General features: G+C 43.8%; 1 protein-coding gene across 1 annotated transcript in view; it reads right to left on the bottom strand.

The window, feature by feature from the left end:
* NKAIN2 (sodium/potassium transporting ATPase interacting 2) overlaps window positions 1-19,758 on the bottom strand; it is a 1,223,374-nt gene that overhangs the window by 464,068 nt on the left and 739,548 nt on the right. The window lies entirely within an intron of this gene.

The following is a 19,758-nucleotide window of genomic DNA, read 5'->3' as shown; positions in this document are numbered from 1 at the left end:
CTTAAGTAGGCCTTCCATGAACTCCTCCCCTGTGCTGGGGAGGGAGGTGTGGGGGCGGGCCAGCGAGGGGAAGGCCGGACCCCCCCCGGTCATGAAGCCCCCCCGCCTATGGCTAGGGGGTGCCGCTTTCTTCCTGAATGCTTAACTGGTTATATTGTTCAAGCTTTTAGAACATTTAAAAACTTTAACCCACAACAGTTTCTGGATGACCTTACCAACTGCCCATGGCACAGAATCGATTTAATTCCCGACCCTGATTCTGCGCTCGACTATTTCCAATCCGAGTTCTTAAAACTCTGCGATACCCATGCTCCACTACGCAAAATAAGGGTACGGGGGGCCCACCTTCCATGGGTTACACCTGACCTTATAGCACTCTACCAGTTCAGGGATGCCTTGTGGAAAAGCTACAAAGTAACTGGCACTACCAAGGATCTCAATCACTACAGATGCCTGCGGAACGTGTGCACAAGGCAAACAAGGCATGCAAAAGCACAATATTACTCTGACAATCTCCTCCAGAATACATCAAACCCAGCTAATTTCTGGAAGGTTATCAACAATATATTCCAGCCTCCTAACCATCAACAACCAAGTAATATCACTAAGGGGGATATTACTCTGACAAACCCCACTGACATTGCAAATGCATTCAATGATTACTTTGTGGGGTGTGCCACTAACCTATTAGCGAAACGCAGCACAAACCCCAAACCTGAATCTCATCCTGGGAGTACCCCTATAGTCCCACCCCCTCCCAACACTGCCCACAATTTTCAATTTAGCCCAGTATCTGAAGAGGAGATTACACAAGCGCTCCTCAAACTAAAACTAAGCAGCCAATGTGGACCCGACTTACTACAATCTAGGTTCCTACGACTTGGTGCCCCAGCCATTGCCAAACCAATTGCGTCGATAGTCAACTCTATCCTGTCTGCAGGCCATATCCCTAAGACCTGGAAAACTGCCAGAGTTGTCCCAATCTTCAAAAGTGGGGACAAAAACACTGTCTCAAACTACAGGCCAATCTCACTTCTCCCAATTCTATCCAAAGTTATGGAAAAATGTGTCCACTCCCAATTAAGCGAGTTCTACACCAAGACAAATTTCCCTAGCCAATTCCAGTCTGGGTTTCGTCCCAAACACTCCACCGTAACTACCCTGCTAAAAGTTTGCAATGAAATCCAGTGTGGAATGGAACGGGGACAACTCACTGGTGCAGTATTCCTAGATTTTGCAAAGGCTTTTGACACAGTTGATCATGCTATCCTGCTTAACAAACTCCAGAGCTCTGGAATAGGGAAACATGCTTTAAACTGGTTTCAGTCCTACCTATCAGGAAGATCCCAACATGTGTCCATCTCAGGCTCTAACTCCAACCCCCTGGATATCACCTGTGGTGTCCCGCAAGGCTCTGTTCTGGGGCCCCTACTCTTCTCAGTGTTCATTAATGATCTTCCCACAGCTTGTAAGGAAGCCTCAATACACATGTATGCAGATGACACAATCCTGTATGCACACAGCCATAGCCTCTCTGACCTTCAACACATACTTCAGTCTGACTTTTTGAGACTCGAAAACTGGATTTCCCAAAACAAACTGTTTTTAAACACTGACAAGACTGTAACAATGGTATTTGGGACCAAGACTAAATTTGTAAAGCTTCCAGTGACTGAGCTCCTGATTAGAACCAACGCTAAAACCACCCTAACACCTGTCACTAGTTTTAAATACCTGGGCTTATGGTTTGACTCCCACTTAACATTCGGGAGGCACATTGATACCCTGACAACCAAGACCTATGCCAAACTAGGGGTACTTTACAGGAACAAATCCTCCCTAAGTCTCCTGGTCAGAAAGCGTATTGCACAGCAGATGCTAATGCCAATTATTGACTATGGAGACATAGTATATGGCTCGGCTCCTCAAACCCACCTTAGCAAACTTGACACCCTCTACAATTCAATTTGTCGTTTTGTTCTCCAATGCAACTACAACACACATCACTGCGAAATGCTCAAAGAACTAGATTGGTCATCACTAGAGTCTAGGCGCAAAGTTCACCTTTCCTGTCTCACCCTCAAATACTTTCTGGGCAAGCTACCCAGCTACCTGAACAAGCTCCTCACCCCTACCACATGCAGTACCTATCACCTGAGATCAGACTCCAAAAGACTATTCATGGTCCCAAGACTCAACAAAGTATCCGGACGTTCCTCCTTCTCCTTCCGTGCACCCCAAAACTGGAACAACCTACCAGAGACTCTCATATCCACCACCAGCTTAAGTTCTTTCAAATCTAAGGCTGTCTCACACTTTAATCTGGTCTGTAACTGTTTCATAAGCTCATAATATATATTTTCTTTAACTGTGCATGCAATGTCTTGTATATAAATGTATACCTTGTTCATTTATGTAACTGTATTTGTAACCATGTATTATTTGTTTTACTCTGTGCCCAGGACATACTTGAAAACGAGAGGTAACTCTCAATGTATTACTTCCTGGTAAAATATTTTATAAATAAATAAATAAATAAATTTAATATTATGGTTAAACCTACCAGCACATGTGCCACTATCCAGTACATATTCTTGAATATCCATTGTCGCCCCAAGTTAGAATTAATCAAGTGGTTGTAGGGAATGGTAAGTAGAAACAGAGTCCATGTTAACAATGGCAAAATGGAGGAGGAATGCTCCCAGGATTGTGTATTAAGAAATTGAAAATGACTACATTTGAGGTCTGATTAAGTAAGATAATAGTGCTGAAAATATAAATAATTAGCACATCTTCTGTGATTGCTGAGCATCTCCCATGAGTTACATCTGCAATGATACATACATTGGCTGAAGGGTGAGGAAGAAGTTACTGGTACCCCAGATTCTCTAGCACTAGTGGTAAAAAAAGACAATGAAGCTACAAAAAAAATATTATTGCCTGCCATGTATCCTCTGCATCTACAAAAATGAAAAAAAAATCTCATGAAAGAAGGACACATCCTTACAACCAATGTCATTGCATCCAGTTTGCCATATAAAACTGTTACATACTCTGTAGGCACCTTAGAAAAAAATAATAAGAGAAATTGTAAAAAATCAGTCTGTTTTCTGACCTTTATGCTGTTCTCAGTAGACATTTATTGGTAAGAGTCTGCTAATTCAGCATACAGAATGGTTCCTCGGGATGGGGTCATGGTAAGTGACAGAATCTCTATTCTCATGAAGCTGAAATTCACCATGACATGATAGGAATTTTATAAGATGACAGCTGAAGAAGATACAGCCTGAATCATATCTTAATAACAGAAGGTAGATTGGCAGATTGCTACATGCTGACACTAATGACACAACCTTTTTCTCCAGAAAAGTCACACAAACAGAAGAGTTCTATTACATGTCTTAGGTTGAAATTGCATATTGGATATGACAGCCAGACTAAAACACATACTAATTTCCCTTTTTGTTAAATCAGATGTGACTTCTGGCAGCTCTTCCCTATAGGATTTTTTTTTATTTAAATAATACAAAACTAAATACTTATGCAGTTAACTAAATTGAATATTTCAATGCATTATTCAAAAATAGCTAGTAAAATTAAATTGTTTAATAGTCAATAAAATAGGAATTATTGAGAAAATGTGTTTGACAATACAATACATACATACATAGTCTAAATGTTTTAATGCCATACAGTACAGTATAGCACAATTAACTATATTTCTATTAGTTTTTGCATTGCACATTTAAAGACTGGGAACATCTTAATTAAGCTTCGTCACTCCACCTTTCCTATAACACCAACAGGGGGGTAGGGCAGGGACAATTGTCCCGGGCCCGGCAGTTATGGGCAACGTCTGCCGGGCCTCTCATCGCTGCTGGGCCCCAGTTGCTGCTACTAAAGCAGCTTCCCTCCTCTGTCGGTCAGCGCCAGCAGTTTGGCTAGCACTGTAGACAGGCCTTACTTTCGCATTTGCACGCAGGACTCTCGTGGCACTGGAGGCCTTCCAGCCCTAAGGTAAAACATTTTTTTGTGTGTGTATATTGAGTTGGTATATTGGATGGTACCATGGAGGGTTGAATTGTGTATGTGTGGGGTGGAATTGTGTGTGTGTCTGTGTGGTGATGAAATAGTGTATGGGGGGGAGGAACTGTGTGTATGTGTATATTGTGGATATTGTACGGGGGGGCAAGTAGAAAGTGACGGCATAGTCAGACAGTCTGGAGTCAAGGTAGTCAGAGGCCACGAGCGTAGTCAGGCAGGCAGAAAATCCAAAAGAAAGCAGGTTGATGATAGCATGACTGAAAAAGGAAAAGCACATTGATCTGGCAATTGGGAAGTAGAAGCAGTCTGCATTTAAAGGAAGCCAGGAGAAGTGTCGATGATGCCGAGTGGCAACAAGTGTGAGAAGAAGACAGGTACAGTGGTGGCCGCCTTTAGCCTAAATCGGCTGGATCCGCGGCTCTCTGATAATCTCGGTTAGATGCGGTTTTTTTTTGGGTCCGGAGTGAATTGCGTTATTTTAGCGCTCGTGATATTAGCATTTTATTCTCGCTGTCTGCAATACTGCAATGCCATCTAAAAACTCAGGGGGGCGTTCGCGAGCTGTTGTCTTGGAAGTCTAATACCTTCGCGGGTCAACCTACGTCAGTACACAGTCTGCGTGTGTGCGCGCAGTAATTGTAAATTTGCATATTTACAGTATACATGCATTTGCAGTGCTGTACTGTATGTCTCATTTGAAAATTGTTGAAACGCTTAGGCGTGTACAGTACTGTAACAGTGTCACATTTCGGCATATACAGCGCTCTCCCCTCGCTCAGACACACACAGGATAATTTACTGTACTGCAGGGTATTCCAACGTCTTATCTTATCTACAGTGCAGTACCATTCCTTTGAACGTGTGTTTTTCTGGTTTCAATCACATTCCTGCTTGACAGCAGGTAATTACTGCGCATGCGCCTGTAACTTTGCCCACCACTGCTTGCTTGAGTGAGTGACCAAAAAAAAAATTATTTACATTTTTTCCACAAGCCTGCAAAAACCATCTTGATATTACGATATTCAATCTGTGCTGTAGCTTTTGACTGGGACCCGGTGCGTTTGACTTCACATGGTTGATTTGTGTGCTTTTTGTGTGCTTATTTGGGGGGTGTAGGGATCATATTATTATGATGAATTGCCTTTTGAAATTAAAGTATGTCATTATCTTTTGAAATTAAAGTATGTCATTATCTTTGAACTTCATGCAGCTGTACCCTGTAGCCCCCTCCCCCACGAACACACACAAGGCTCGCTCAAGGATTTGAAACTCTGATCGACAAACACCTCCACAGAGTCATTCATTTTCTGAAGATTGTCATTTTGTTTTTAATTCGTCCCTAGCCGACCGTCACCTCACTGCACCTGCATGTAATCCTCTTTGAGATGGGAGCTAGCTGATTACTGAGCATGACTCACCCAACTCCTCCCCTCCAACCCTTTGAGGCTTTGTTTGCGGTAACGCTTTGGAAAAATCCCTTCTCGAATTTGATATGTAAATCTGATTTGCACAGCACTGTGAGAATTGAGAGTTAAAAAACCATTAACTGATTCATGTTGTTTTGTCATTCATTTTTTTTCTTTGGTGTACTGTAGGTGTGGGGGGGGGGGTTGTCAATGATTGTGATTAGCATGAATGTAAATAAATATTTATTTTATCAGGAACAAAAAAAATAAATATCAAATGCTTGCCATTGTGTTTTTAATCAGTCCCTAGAAGAGCATCACCTCTCTATGCGCCTGCGTGTAATCCTCTTTGGGATGGGAGCTAGCTGATTACTGCGCATGCGCCTGTAACTTCACCCACCACTGCTTGCTTGAGTGAGTGACCAAAATTTTTTTTTTATTCTAATTTTTTTATTGTTATTTTCTCCACAAGCCTGCAAAAACCATCTTGATATTACGATATTCAATCTGTGCTATAGCTTTTGACTGCGACCCTGTGCGTTTGACTGCACATGGTTGATTTGTGGGCTTTTTACGTACTGTATTTGAGGGTGTAGGGATCATATTATTATGATGAACTGCATTTTGAAATTAAAGTATGTCATTATCTTTGAACTTCATGCAGCTGTACCCTGTAGCCCCCTCCCCCATGAACACACACAAGGCTCGCTCAAGGATTTGAAACTCTTAACAACAGACACCTCCACAGTCATTCATTTTCTGAAGCTTGTCATTGTGTTTTTAATCCGTCCCTAACCGACTGTCACCTCACTGCGCCTGCGTGTAATCCTCTTTGAGATGGGAGCTAGCTGATTACTGTGCATGACTCACCCAAACCCCCCCCCCTCCAACCCTTTGAGTCTTTGTTTGCGGTAACGCTTTGGAAAAATCCCTTCTCGAATTTGATATGTAAATCTGATTTGCACAGCACTGTGAGAATTGAGAGTTAAAAAACCATTAACTGATTCATGTTGTTTTGTCATTCATTATTTTTCTTTGGTGTACTGTAGGTGTGGGGGTGGGAGGTTATTGTCAATGATTATGATTAGCATGAATGTAAAGAAATATTTATTTTATCAGGAACAAAAAAAATACATATCAAACGCTTGCCATTGTGTTTTTAATTAGTCCCTAGCAGAGCATCACCTCTTTATGCGCCTGCGTGTAATCCTCTTTGGGATGGGAGCTACTTGATGTACTGCGAGTGGGCCTTCAAAGTGAACTACGAAGGAAATTGCGAAAAAAAGGTGCTTCCTGACAATTTAAGAAAGACCATTCTGGATGAATTGCGGCGCTATTTTTCAATTACAGATCCTGTAATGAAAGCCGTTCGAGACTGCATTAATGGCATTTTGCGCCATGCAAGGCATCGGCCATGGAAGGAAAAACTGGTGGGGTACGCATTTGCGTGAGTGTTCATGTGTAAATGTTTGGTAAATGTTTTGTTCCAGTCCCCGAGGGCCGCAAACAGGCCCGGTTTTCAAGGTTATCCTGAAAACCAGGCCTGTTTGCGGCCCTCGAGGACTGTAGTTGTGCAGGCCTGACCGACTGTTCTGCACACCGTCCCACTGTAAATGTTTTGACTTGCCGTTCTTTAATAAAGGAGATGTTGCGTTTTGTATATTTTATGAATAAAGAATTTTTTTAAATAACAACATGTGACAGTAAACCATACTGACTGACTGTAAATGTTTTTACTTTCTGTACATAAATGTTTTCACTAGCAGTAAACCATACACCTGTTGATGTTTTGAATTGCTGTACACTTAAAATGTTTTTACATTGTACAGTATTTGTAAATACATGTTTTTGTACTTACTTCACCAATAAAAGAACATGTTGATTTGTTTTAAATTGTTCCATTTGCTCCTCTGATACTGTAACAAAATACAGTGTTTCTAGAATGTACACTACTGTCCAGGCATACTGTACTGTATGCTGTAAGCATGCTCAGTATTGCACATCACAAGAGTATTAAAAAAAATACAAGACACATACTTTACTGTACAGTATGTACTGGTATAGAAGATACATACTGTATGTACTGTAATACATGTAGAATAAATGCATACTTTTCATTTTTTCGGGTTTATTATACAGTATATATAAAAAAGTATTGTATACTGTACGGTCGGAAAATATCAGCATACTGTTTCAGGTATTCTATCCTAATCAATAACAACGGCCACTAAACTGTAGACTCCGGTACGTGGTTTTTTAAATCCGATTCAGGCAGGCATTTCTGTGCCTTCGGTTCTGTGCAGGCATTGTTACACAAAGCAATATTATCTATCGAAATCCCTCCATTTGCCGTTTTCTTTTCTGAGGGAAAACAAAAAGAAACATTTTACTGTAATGGTCAGCCCCCTAAAGAAGTTCCCAGCCAGTCCCACCAATAATTTTCTCGGGGGGCGTCTCCTGTTCACATGCACATGCGCCTACCGTCGATGTGATGACACGCATATGCGTTTCAAGAAGGCTCCAATGCGCATGCGCCTAGCGTTCCACCAATTGTTCAGTATCTGCAGTACTGTAGAAGCCGCTCAGCCAATGATATTGCTTACAGGAGAATCGCTTGACTTTTGAATCGCACCGATATTGATATTTTCAAAATAAAAAAAAAACAGAAAAAAATACGGCAACATTACTCACCATAGAATTTTCCATTCAGCTGGCGCCGGCGCTGGGCCACTACCAGTCCAGTATTTTTGATCATACACGTTGACAGTTGGCAGCGGGACTACTACACCTGTAGTCAGCTGTTGAGGCTGGAAATCGCTTAGGTACATGCAAGCTTGCTCGAAACTGCACGCGAAATCCGGCTCAGGCTGCAGGTATCCGTGCGTGGACAGACAGCAAGGGTTGTCACTGACCGTTATTGGAAGCTGGTGCTGGTGCTGGCGCATTGCTTGGCAGCGACTGTCGTTTCTTAGTTGGTTTTAACACGACCTTTCGCCTTTTGCCGTCTGCATGATCATAGATACAGGAAAAAGCCGGTGATACACACCAATACCCTCCAATAAATTTGGGATCAGTACGATAAAAACATGGATCGCTACATAACCTTTTCCTTATTGCACGCTTCCACACATGTGGAGCTGGCGAAAATTTGTAAAAGTCATAGTTTTCGATAAAATACTGATAAATTTTAACAACTGTTGCCATCTTATCATCTGTTGCATTAATCGCGGCCCATATTAAATACGCGTACGTTCTGTTGGGTATTTGTAACACGGGCTGCACTTGAACACTCATGGCGGCGGGACTCTGGAGAATAACAGAAACTGGTCTTTGTCTTTCTTTAATATGAAAAGCCTAAATTGATACATTATTGTAACCTCTTCCTTCAGTCCCAAGGCCAATTTACAATAGCACACTGTGGTATTTTTTTTAAAAAGAAACACCTGCAAGTCGACACATTACTGAAGCGCATGCGCATTACAATTCATGAATATCTGCCATCTGGCGGACACGAGAAGAATTGCAACCTATTAAATCCGAACCATTCTCAATAAACGCATCAACCGCGCATCAACCGCGCAACAACCGCGCATGAACCGCGGCTGAAAACGCAACATGAATGCGGCATGCAACCGGTGAAGTGCGTAGCATTCGGAAAAAAATCCCGGAAAAATGCGGTGATGTTTTACAATAAAAGGGGCCGCAGCTGTATATACAGCACTGGGAGTTCTTCCTCTTTGATTATCTGTGAGAGGACCTATACCTACAGCGGAGGCATCACATTGGACCTAGACTTTCTTGGTAAAGGCTGGAGTCACCTAGACGGGTTGTGCACACAATGCATCTTTTCACTTTTGGAAGGCTTGCTCTGCTCCAAAAGTCTTTTCCCACTTACTTTGCTTTACCCAACACAGTGTGTTTTACTCTGTAATTAACCTCACCTACTGTCTCCAAAACATTTACTATGGGGATTTAAAAAAAAGAACCGTTTGTGTGGATATTTACAAGGCAGGAATCTATTGGTATGCTGACAAAAGTAAATACAATAGCATTGTGTCAAGATATTGATCAGTCTTTAAATTCAGATCTCAGAAGTTAACATGAAGTATCTTAGGCTGTGTTTATAGTTGAGAGTGGCTGTGCTCTCCAGCGGTGATGCTTGCTGATGCTCACCTCTCGCTTACCAAGCGGCTGCTTTTCATGTTCTTGCCCATCAGACAGAGCGTGTGCTCTGGTAGGCGGGGCTTGTGGGGCGTAGGCGGGGCGGGAGATGGGACAGGGATCTGTGTGATGGATATATATGTATGATATGTATGTATGTGTATATATAACAATAGGAAGAATGTTCAGGGCACTCAAAGGGAAAAAGTAAAAGGAAAAAAACTTATCTGATCAGTCGTGGTGCTCACAGTGCGGCAAGGATCACCATCCAGCAACAAAAAATTGATAAATACCCAATATCAAAGAATCTGGAGCACTCACAAATTCAAAAAATACAATTTAATGAAATAACACAGGCATGTATGTATGTGTATATATATGTATGATATATATATATGATATATATATAGATATATAGATATATCCAAAATATATATATCATATATATAATATATATATATATATCTCAATTAACATATATCCCCTATATCCATGGATATAATGGATTTTTATATATATATATATATATATATATATATATATATATATATATATATATATATGCAAATATAACTGTATGCTCATCTGCATGTCTTAGGCAGGTCTGCAACCCCGCCTTTACCCATTATCACCCAGCATACAGCACTTCCACTGCAGCAAGGGATTCTGGGAAATAACATGCAAATGAGCACACAGTGTCACTTTTTGCCTCAATAACCATTTTTAACATGGTTCCCTATAGGCTTAAGCTTGCTGCATGGTCACAGCTTTGAGCACAGCCAGGGTTAAGGTGCATACCCAGAAAACAACCCACAGACAGCCGTTTCGACCTTGATGGGTCTCATCAGTGTGGGGTTGATTTTACCGGGAATGCAAGAGAGGCTATGGGATAGGCTAAACCATAATACTGAGTTAAGTTATGGTGAGTAAAAAAGTGACAAAAACCCTCCACAGGAAAGCTAATATGCAAATATAACTGTATGCTCATCTGCATGTCTTAGGCAGATCTGCAACCCCGCCTTTACCCATTATCACCCAGCATACAGCACTTCCACTGCAGCAAGGGATTCTGGGAAATGACATGCAAATGAGCACACAGTGTCACTTTTTGCCTCAATAACCATTTTTAACATGGTTCCCTATAGGCTTAAGCTTGCTGCATGGTCACAGCTTTGAGCACAGCCAGGGTTAAGGTGCATACCCAGAAAACCACCCACAGACAGCCGTTTCGACCTTGATGGGTCTCATCAGTGTGGGGTTGATTTTACTGGGAATGCAAGGGAGTGTGCTCAAAGCTGTGACCATGCAGCAAGCTTAAGCCTATAGGGAACCATGTTAAAAATGGTTATTGAGGCAAAAAGTGACACTGTGTGCTCATTTGCATGTCATTTCCCAGAATCCCTTGCTGCAGTGGAAGTGCTGTATGCTGGGTGATAATGGGTAAAGGCGGGGTTGCAGACCTGCCTAAGACATGCAGATGAGCTTTCCTGTGGAGGGTTTTTGTCACTTTTTTTACTCACCATAACTTAACTCTATATATATATATATATATATATATATATATATATATATATATATATATATATATATGGACCCCGAATTAAAAAAAATGTACACTGCATACACTGCACACACACAGCACACTGCACACACTCACTACACACACTCACAGCACACACAGCAACAGCACACAGCACTCTCACAGCACACACTCACTGCATTCACTGCACACACACAGCACACTGCACACACTCAGCACACTGCACACACTCACTGCACACACACAGCACACTGCACACACACAGCACCAGCACACAGCACTCTCACAGTACACACTCACTGCATACACTGCACACACACAGCACACTGCACATACTCACTGCATGCACTGCACACACACAGCACACTGCACACACTCACTATACACACTCACAGCACACACAGCACCAGCACACAGCACTCTCACAGCATACACTCACTGCATACAGTACACTGCACACACCACACAGTATAGCACAGCACACAGGGAACAATGGCTGCTCTCGGATGTAAGATAATTTATGTGCTGGGCTCTGATTGGAGGCTGTGCAGCACGTGACCACACCTCCTCTCCAGCAAGCACAGAAACACAGATTTTCCTGTAGCTGGAAGCTACTGAGCAAGCTTCAGCAAGCGTGAGCAAGCAAGCGGAAGCTTTCACTCAGAATGGCACCATAACATATAATGGGTCTCTGACTATATACTAAGCGCGCCTCAGTGCGCATCAGCAAGCACTACGCCACTATAAACACAGCATTATATTTCATGAGAGGGGTTATGGAAATCCAAAGGTGAAATCAAGGGTGAAAAGACAAAGCCCTCATTAAGTCTTGAGGGGCAGAGGGTCTTGACAGTGTATATCTATTTTGACTCTCTCGTGAGTAGTGCTCTGTCCCAGACCTCTGCTCAGACCAAGGGACAAATGGTCAATACCAATGAATCTTCAAACTTCAGTATTACCATCATGGATCTCACTGACAAGTCTGGCTTCTGGTATCTCCAACTTATTTCTGATGGACCCAACAAGTATATGTTACAAGACACTCCATCTGAGCTGTCAGTGTGTCAGTGTGTTTTGCCTACATACTTTTTATTACATTCACATAATGCTAAGTAAATGACTCCCACAGTATGACAGTTGATAAACTGTCCGATGGTATACTGTCTGCTATGATTACAGTTCTGAAATGTCATGGTAGGAGATATAAAAGGGCACCCGGGCCGCTGTGAGGGGGGGGGGGGGGTCAGCCGGGGCCGGTGTCCTGGTCCCGCTGGCTAGGGGTCACAAATTTCCCCCGACCTATGGCCGGGCCCTGCTGTTTGTCACAGCTAGGCCAAAGCTCTCAGCTGCTGGCAGAACTTTTCCTCTCTCTGTCCCACGCCGCCAAGCTTCCACTGCTGGCATGCAACGGGACTCTCAAATGCCAACCCACCAGAAGCAAGCTTGGCCCAGCTTCCAGCACGCCACGTGCTGATGTCAGGGACCCCAGTCATGCCGGCGGTGGAAGCTCGGCAGCATGGGACAGAAAGAGGAAAGGTCCTGCAGGCAGCTGAGAGTCGGGCCCAGATGCGACAGGCAGCAGGGCCTGACCAGAGGTCGGGGGAAATCTAAAGCACCGGCTGGTCCCCCCCTGCCAGCACACCCCAGTAGACATTGGGCCTGGCATGACCCATGGTAAGTCTGTATTCTTGTATGTATTTTTATACGTATTGGGGGCTTGGGGGTATGTTATATATATATTGGGGGCTTGGGGGTATTTTTATATGTATTGGGGGGCTTGGGGGTATTTTATATGTATTGGGGGCTTGGGGTAATTTTTATATGTATTGGGGGGTTTGTGGGTATTTTTATATGTATTGGGGTTTGGGTGTATTTTTATATTGTATATATTTGGGGTGTTTTTGAAGTGAAACTTCTTTAGTGGCACCTATTCTGATGGGGTAAAACGGGAGAGATGGGGGACAAATGTGAAACGGAAGTGATGTCACGGCTCCCCCATCCCTCCCCCCCACATGCCTGCTGTGACATGCGGCGGCGGCGATAGCCGCCGGCGCCGCTCCTAACGGCCACCATTCCCCCCACGCACCCGCTGTCACATGCGGCGCCGCCGGCGATAGCCACCGGTGCCGCTCCTAACGGGCGCCGTTAACCCCACACGTCCGCTGCCATGGGTGTACAAAGATGGCTGGCGCAGAGCTTCCGGTGCTGCGGGTGTGGGTGTAGTTAGATGGCGGAAGCCCCGCAAGTCCTCCGACTGTGAGAGGAGGAGCCGCTGCTCAGCCTCTCTCCTCCCTAACTCCGCTTCCCCTTCCCTGTGTCCCGCTGACTGAGCGCCGCCGGGGCCGGAAGAGGAGAGCCGCCATTCCCCCCACACGTCCACACAGACATGGGAGGTTGAGGCGCATGCGCAGATTTGACCGCCGGGTCCCTCAGGCCAGGAAGCTATCTGCATCCGTTGATGCGAGGCAGCGCATGCGCAAAGTCGCCCGCCCCTAGTAGCAGCGTCGGAGGCTGAAGCGGAAGCGGCGCCGAGAGTGGAGATTCAGCTGTCCCCATCCCTCCCCGATCCACGCGATTGAACGAGGACAGGACAGCACAGCACGGTGGGTGCTCGCCTCTCACCTCTCACGGCTCCGGTAACGCGGGAAGCGGGGGTTTAAGTACGCCGCTTCCAACGCAGCACTGCCGAGGGGGGGGGCTCTCAATCACGGTATCTGCCCCTCACATACGCCGGGCCCGGTGCGGCCGCGTCTCCCTGGGGGTGGGGGTGGGGGAGAGGAGAGACTCAGACAGAGCCGCCGCGGGTCCATAGCTCTGCCTGCGTTTTTTTTGGGGGGGGGGGGGAGAGACTCAGACAGAGCTGCCGCGGGTCCTCAGCTCTGCCTGGGGTGGGGGGAGTCAGGAGAGAGGGGCAGGACACAGAAAGAGAGACACAGATACACTGACACACATACACACACTGACTGACACACACACACACACTGACTGACACACATACACACACTGACTGACACACATACACACACTGACTGACACACATACACACACTGACTGACACACACACACACTCACACTGACTGACTGACTGACTGACACACACACACACACACTGACTGACACACACACACTGACTGACACACACACACACACACACACACACACACACACACACACACACACACACACTGACTGACACACACACTGACTGACACACACACACACACACACACACACACACACACACACACACACACACACACACACACACACACTGACTGACACACACACACACACTGACTGACACACACACACATGCACACTGACTGACACACATACACACGCACACTGACTGACACACATACACTCACTGACTGACACACATACGCACGCACACTGACTGACACACATACACTCACTGACCGACAGAGAGACATTCACACAACACAGAGAGAGAGAGACATACACTGACACACACAAACACACATTGACTGACACACACACACACACATTGACTGACACACACATTGACTGACACACACACACACACACACATTGACTGACACACTCACTCACACACACACACACGCACACACTGACTGACACACTGACTGACACACATGCACACACTGACTGACACACATGCACACACTGACTGACACACACACACATGCACACTGACTGACACACATACACACGCACACTGACTGACACACATACACTCACTGAATGACACACATATGCACGCACACTGACTGACACACATACACTCACTGACCGACAGAGAGACATTCACACAACACAGAGAGAGAGAGAGAGACATACACTGACACACACAAACACACATTGACTGACACACACACACACACATTGACTGACACACACATTGACTGACACACACACACACACACACACATTGACTGACACACTCACTCACACACACACACACACACACGCGCACACACTGACTGGCACACTGACTCACACACATGCACACACTGACACACATGCACACACTGACACACATGCACACACTGACTGACACACATGCACACACTGACTGACACACATGCACACACTAACTGACACACATGCACACACTGACTGACACACATGGACAAACTGACTGACACACATGCACACACTGACACACATTCACACACTGACCGACACACATACACACACTGACCGACACACATACACACACACTGACCGACACACATACACACACTGACCGGCACAGATACATACACTGACTGACACACACACAAACAAACACACATACATACTCTCTGACTGACACACATACATACTCACTGACTGACACATACACTGACTGACACATGTGTGCCGAGCACGCGCATTATAAGTCAATTTCTGTGACAAAAGTCAAAGAAGTTTCACTTACTATGCGTGTGCACAGCACACACAGCTTTTTTTTAAAAATGTTTTTGGGGGTGGGAAGTTTTTTGCTATATATTTTGTGGGGGGAATTGTGAGATGGGGAAGGAATGAGTGAGCGTGGGGTAATTGATGGAGGGAAAGGAGAGAGAGGGTGAGTGAGGAAAAGGGGAGTAAGCGTGAGATGCAGGGGAGAGAAATAAATGTGAGGTGGGTGGGGCAGGGATTGAGTGAGCGTGGGGTAGTTGATGGAGGTGGTAGAGTGAGAGGTGAGACAGAGAGAACTATATGGAAAGAGGGAGGGAAATAGAGGGGGCTCGCGAGGTGTGAAATGGGGCTTGCAACACTATCGACATTGGGGCCTGGTAAAAACTGGAGGCCTGGGCCCCAGGAAATCTGTCTATGGCCGTGAACACTTATAGGTACCATAATGAAAAAAAAAAGAAAAGAGCAAGAATGCCAATAGCAGGACACACTTTTATTTTAAAAAAATATTGAAGCTAAGTGGTGTGGACCCATAGAATGCCCCATGGACCTCGTATCTCCTTTCCCAGCTGGCCAATTTGAGTGGTCGCTCCAATAACAACACCGCTCATGCGCACTTCTCCATCGAGTGCATGGGAAGAGAGTCCAGGAGATCAGTTTATCCGTCAGGCAGGTGCGGGAAAAATATAACCCTACGCGTTGTGTGAGTAATCTCACTTCATCAGTGTAATACTTCAACCTTATGTTGCAGTAGTATTTATAGGGCTTTCAATTAAACAATCATTGGAGAGATGAGTTCCATGAGGCATTCCACGGGTCCACACTTCCCAAAAATGTGAAAGCTTGTTTTTACTCAGAACATTGTCAGTTGTACTCCACCCACCATCCATATTTTTTTAAATAAAAACGGTGTTATATATAATATGGGCATTTTTTTCCCCCCAAACATGCTGTGAGAGGACTCAGATACCTCAGATGGAGAGCTCCATACCCCATAACAGAAATATTTAACAGTTAACATATCAAACTTTACTGGGGAAGGAAAGAGAGGAAAGGAGAGGAAGAAAAAAACACAGGAAATAAAAAGTGCAGGGCAAGTGGGGCAACGTAACGTTTCGGGGTACAGACCCCTTCTTCTGGCCCGTTCCCAGGTAGACCGAAGTCACCTGGTACTTCCCTTACCCTGTGACTAGGTCCCTGAAAGACACATTGACACACTGACACTAAATTACAAAGGTAAATAAAACAATGGAATAACAAAGATATAAAAAGAGCATATAAAGAGCTACTGCTAGTACTCCAAGGCAGTGACACACTGACACTAAAATTACAGAGGTAAATGAAACAATGGAATAACAAAGATATATAAAGAGCTACTGCTAGTACTCCAAGCAAAATACAGGTAAACTGGGAAGCACAAATCTCATATACTGTAGGAGTACCTGAAAACACAGTGACAGATAAGGAGTATTACTGGCAAAATATCAAAGATATATAAAGAGCTTTTGCTAGTATTCCAAGCAAAATACAGGTAAGCTGGGAAGCACAAATCTCATATAGGAGTGCCTGAAAACACAGTGACCGATAAGGAGTATAACTAGCAAAGTATGGTGCTACAAGGTTAATGACCCACTGAAGTAGACTTGTGGCCAGCATACACAGGAACAGTCCAAAGGTAAATTCAGCTGGAACAGTAAACTCCTCAGTGTGCAAAAAAAACAGCAGTACTAACAATAGCTCTTTATATATCTTTGATATTTTGCAAGTCATACAAAAGAAAAATATATATGGAAGTGCAGTCAAAGGGGTACTGGTAAGAAAACACCTTTATATTAAATTATGTCAATATAATCACAAACAATAACAACAATTGTCAAATTAAACTCAAAAGATAATAATAAAAAACAAGTGGAAGTGGGTGCATTACTGAAAGGCGATCAAAGCAAGTTCCTGCTAATTGAATGTCAGAGGGGTTACACCAGGATAACTCCTGGCTTGAGATCAAAGCCTTGTGACCAGGGAAGTGTCCCCAGATGAATACGTAAAATGTAAGGGGATATGTTGTTGAGGAGGGTGCCCGTGGGTTGAGCCAATGCTCAGTGTGCTCAACCAACCTCCGCCGATGTCTCGTGGGGGCCCGATGGTTCTCCCAAATCAACATTTTGCCAGTCATACTCCTTATCTGTCACTGTGTTTTCAGGCACTCCTATATGAGATTTGTGCTTCCCAGTTTACCTGTATTTTGCTTGGAGTACTAGTAGTAGCTCTTTATATATCTTTGTTATTCCATTGTTTCATTTACCTCTGTAATTTTAGTGTCAGTGTTTCACTGCCTTGGAGTACTAGCAGTAGCTCTTTATATGCTCTTTATATATCTTTGTTATTCCATTGTTTCATTTACCTTTGTAATTTAGTGTCAGTGTGTCACTGTGTCTTTAAGGGACCTAGTCACAGGGTAAGGGAAGTACCAGGTGACTTTGGTCTACTTGGGAACGGGCCAGAAGAAAGGGTCTGTATCCCGAAACGTTACGTTGCCCCCCTTGCCCTGCACTTTTTATTTCCTGTGTTTTTTTCTTCCTCTCCTTTCCGCTCTTTCCTTCCCCATCCCTGTCTTTGTCCCTGTTCCCGTATATATACGTTGTCCCTCTGTTGCTGTTTGACGTTATATGCATCGTTAATGTTTAATTAAATTTGACTTTTTGGCTGATCCTTTATTAGTTCTTTTTTCTTGGTGTGCTGGGAACATTTATGTTCTATATGTATATATAAAGTTTGAAAGAAAAAAACAGAAGCACATGCCCCAAAGCGTAATTCAATTTTATTACATTTATGGTTTGGAGAAAACCATAAAACTGCACTCTCACAACAGTAAATGTAATGAGCACAGTTTGAATAATCTGATCACAGGTAGGAGTCAGCAAGGAATGGTTTTAATGTAGTCCCAAGGTGCAGCTTGGAAAGAGTGATGGTAAAATGTCACCAGCCCAGTCTTGAGTCCAAATAAACTTAGCAAAGGCCAGCCGAGATGGAATCTGCAGCAGGGCCACACCAGGATGCTCTCCAGGGAACAGCTGGTGCTAGTGGAGAAATTTGCAGCTCTACATCCACAATGATTCTGATACAAAGCAGCAACAGCGTGTAGCTCAGTTTTGTCCGCGTGTTAGGGAAAGGGCCAAACACAGCCTATCGCAATAGCTGTAGGATCGTGTCCAATGAAAAAACACCCTACACACCATGCTTTCTCTCCATGTTCATTTCTTGAACCATAGACAAAGTATTATAAATTGTGCCCAGATCCATGGTGTCCCCAAACATTTTCTCAATGTACATAAAAAAAGATTTTTAATCTTTGAAAATTGAAGCACTGTGGATGTTGAGCTGTGGTGTTCTCCAGTAGCACCAGATGTGCCCTGGAGTGTGTCCTGGTGTCGCCCTGCTGCAGATTCTCTCTCTGCTGTCTTTGGCAAAAGATATTTGGATTCAGGACTACGCTGGTGAGATTTAACCATCTCTCTTTCCAGCTGTACCTTTGGACCTCGGTAAAAGCATGGCTTGCTGACTCCTACCTGTGATCAGGTTATTCAAACTGTGCTTATTACATCTAAACTTAAGTGTACATTTTTATGTTTTTCTCCAAACCAAACCATTCATTATAATTGAATTATACTATGGGGCATGCACTTCTGTTTTTTATCTTTTAGAAACATTTCAGGAACTGATTTATTCCATCAGAAGCAGCTAACACCCCATGGATTCGTCCCGCTCCATCCAATATATATCCTTTTACTATTTCTGGTTATTTGGACTTTATGCCACACACGTTATTCTTTTATTTGTGATAATTTAGGACTGATTTATTTTTTTGTCTTAAATATAAAGTTTGAAAGCTTTCCAATTGTGAAAGTCTCTACACAGGGGCAATAAGACAGCAACATTTAATTGAAAGATTAATCTAATTGAAAGCACGTAGTGTAAAAGTAATTTTTGCAATGAAGCTAAACCACAGTAGACGCTGAGTCCTGCTGCTTGCAATTATACTCGAGCTTACCCTTAAAATATCCTGCTTCCTTAGGAAGATATTTAGGACAGATACAGAAATGGAATTCTCATAATAGCTATGGGAAACTTTGGCTGCGCAGGGGTGGGTAGGAGCATCAATTACTGTATTAGCAAATCTAATATTCTTCAAAAAGAAGAGATGTAAAAAAGGCCATACAGAACAAG

This window comes from Ascaphus truei, chromosome 4 (genome assembly GCF_040206685.1).
Source record: "Ascaphus truei isolate aAscTru1 chromosome 4, aAscTru1.hap1, whole genome shotgun sequence".
Classification (NCBI taxonomy): domain Eukaryota; kingdom Metazoa; phylum Chordata; class Amphibia; order Anura; family Ascaphidae; genus Ascaphus; species Ascaphus truei.
Note: the sequence above shows the minus strand (reverse complement) of the source record. Positions and strands in the feature narration are given on the sequence as shown.